Genomic DNA, 3,188 nt, shown 5'->3' with positions numbered 1-3,188 from the left:
ACGAACAAACCTATTGTCTTCCCTACGAGGCCTTTTCGGACTGACCGATTCTCAATACACTCAAATAGAAACCAATACACATAAAAACGCTGTAAAAATTTCCATTCAATTTTAAGACAGTAAAACAACGACCTTAAGTTAACATCAACCGAGGCCATATCGAGCCCTAACCGCCAAAATAACGTAAGCGACATTTTTTTTCAAAATTTTATTTTTGATGCAGAAATATTCCTAGGGCATCTAGATGTATTTCTGCATCCAAAAGAAAAGAGTTTTGTAAAAAATGGCGCTTACGTTATTTTGGCGGTTAGGGCTCGATATATTGACAAGGGATGCAAAATCACAGTTACACAAAAGAACTGGTCACATTTTTCAGAAATCCCTTCAATTCTGATGTAAAATATGATGCCAAAAGACTGCAGATCTCCCATTTAGATGACCGGTCATATGACCGGCAGATGTCTCGTAGGATTCCCAGAGAGTTTTGCTTTACATAGAAATTTGTGCTCTTTTATTTTCATTTTGACTCACTTCAGTGTTGGTTCTTTTAATTCAAGTTGGCATTCGGTTTTTGGAATTTAAATAAGTTCTCAGCAAAAAAGTATGTTTAAAAAAATACATAGTGCTTGAAAATCTCAATTTTTCCGTTACCTTAAACCTTTGGGAGTGGGCAAAAATGATGTTTTGTAATTTAGGCAGAGTTGAATATGCGTTATCTGGGAAGACAATATCTACATGTAATATTAATTCTGTTTGTTGGCACTATATCCAAACACAAACGCATCTTAAGTGTCTTAACAGTGAAACAATTTCTTATTTTCTAAGTTTGCGAATAAAACTTCACACTTAAAATTAAGACATTTATAACAAACATTTTATGAAGAAAATCCCTTCTTCGTTTAAAATAAAAATAAGCGAAATCGGCCCAATTTCATACAACCCTGCCTGACATGAAAATTTTCTCCACGATAAGGCTAGTAGCCATTTCTAACGGATTTTGGGTCGCTTAATCAAAAATAGAAACATGTATACATATTTAAAATTTAAGAAAACAAGGCAAATAGCAAAATCGGCTAAAACCGGCTAATTTTTTTCTGCAAAGCGGCTAACAAATCGGCTGCCGGCTAAATCGAAATTTCTCCGGCTGTTTTGCTATCGCAACCGGCTAAATCTAGCCGCAAAACGGCTAAAATGGCAACACTGCCCGCAATACAAAATAAATTGGATTGTTTTATTTGCTTAACCACTACCGCTATAAATACGCCTTCATTTTTGCATTTGCTTCGCTTTGAGAATTTTGATTTTCATTCGGTCTTATTTGCTTTTGTTGTGACTTTGCAAATAATTTATTGCTTTCGATTTGCTGTGGTTGTGCTTTTGTTGTACCACGGCGAATTTACAAAAGGTGGTAGCAAGAATACAAAAACAACCATTCCATATATTTTGTATTACGGCGGTTATGTAAAATCTCAATTCGTCTCAAAGTTTACGTGGATTTTGTTTGTGCTTTTGATGGGTGTGCTGTCAAATAAAAAGCAAAAACAAAATACATGTAAGGCGAATAATTCAGCTGATACAACACCACCTTTTATAAATTCGCCTTGAACACCACCTTGTATGAATTCGCCGTGCTTGTATAAATTCGCCTTGTTTGGTGTATTCTAATTTTTCTTTTTTCCTTGCTGCGTCCATAAAACATATATATCAAGGCGAATTTATACAAGGTGGTGTTGATGGCGAATTAAATTTTCGCCGCGGTACTATTAAATGTCAAAATGATGTATTTGTTGTAAACAAGGCGAATTCATTTTATACCAAACACATCATTTTGACATTAAGACGTACCTCGGCGAAAATCTAAATTCGCCATCCGCACCACCTTGTATAAATTCGCCTTGATACATAGCATCAGTATATCCAGAGAACGTATATTTATAGAGAAGGTCCAAGAACTGTGAATGCCACATGTTTCGACAGAGAACGTATATTTATAGAGAAGGTCCAAGAACGAATCAGCGTGGANCGCACCACCTTGTATAAATTCGCCTTGATACATAGCATCAGTATATCCAGAGAACGTATATTTATAGAGAAGGTCCAAGAACTGTGAATGCCACATGTTTCGACAGAGAACGTATATTTATAGAGAAGGTCCAAGAACTGTGAATGCCACATGTTTCGACAGAGAACGTATATTTATAGAGAAGGTCCAAGAACTGTGAATGCCACATGTTTCGACAGAGAACGTATATTTATAGAGAAGGTCCAAGAACGAATCAGCGTGGAAACTGTCAAATACCAACAAAACAGGCGAAGCGCATTTTAAGAGCGGCCAGCCAGAGACAATCGAATTTTAACAGAGCCCAGCCAGAGGGAAAATAAATTTAACAGAAATAGTCTCATCAAAGCAAATGCATGTTGTTCTTGTTAGACAGCGAAATGCTGACGGCTTTTTACGTTTTTACAACGCTTTTATTGATCTTTAAATTGGTTAATTATTTAAAATAAATGCATGCATAAGTCGAAATATGTAATATATACATATTGTGTACATGCATATGTATGCGAGAGATACAATTGTGTGAATCTAAAATGTGAAAGTTATGCAAANTCTCAAAGTTTACGTGGATTTTGTTTGTGCTTTTGATGGGTGTGCTGTCAAATAAAAAGCAAAAACAAAATACATGTAAGGCGAATAATTCAGCTGATACAACACCACCTTTTATAAATTCGCCTTGAACACCACCTTGTATGAATTCGCCGTGCTTGTATAAATTCGCCTTGTTTGGTGTATTCTAATTTTTCTTTTTTCCTTGCTGCGTCCATAAAACATATATATCAAGGCGAATTTATACAAGGTGGTGTTGATGGCGAATTAAATTTTCGCCGCGGTACTATTAAATGTCAAAATGATGTATTTGTTGTAAACAAGGCGAATTCATTTTATACCAAACACATCATTTTGACATTAAGACGTACCTCGGCGAAAATCTAAATTCGCCATCCGCACCACCTTGTATAAATTCGCCTTGATACATAGCATCAGTATATCCAGAGAACGTATATTTATAGAGAAGGTCCAAGAACGAATCAGCGTGGAAACTGTCAAATACCAACAAAACAGGCGAAGCGCATTTTAAGAGCGGCCAGCCAGAGACAATCGAATTTTAACAGAGCCCAGCCAGAGG

This window comes from Rhagoletis zephyria, unplaced genomic scaffold (assembly GCF_001687245.7).
Source record: "Rhagoletis zephyria isolate East Lansing unplaced genomic scaffold, Rhagoletis_zephyria_1.1 Rzeph_scaffold_02788, whole genome shotgun sequence".
Taxonomy (NCBI): Eukaryota; Metazoa; Arthropoda; class Insecta; order Diptera; family Tephritidae; genus Rhagoletis; species Rhagoletis zephyria.
Note: the sequence above shows the minus strand (reverse complement) of the source record.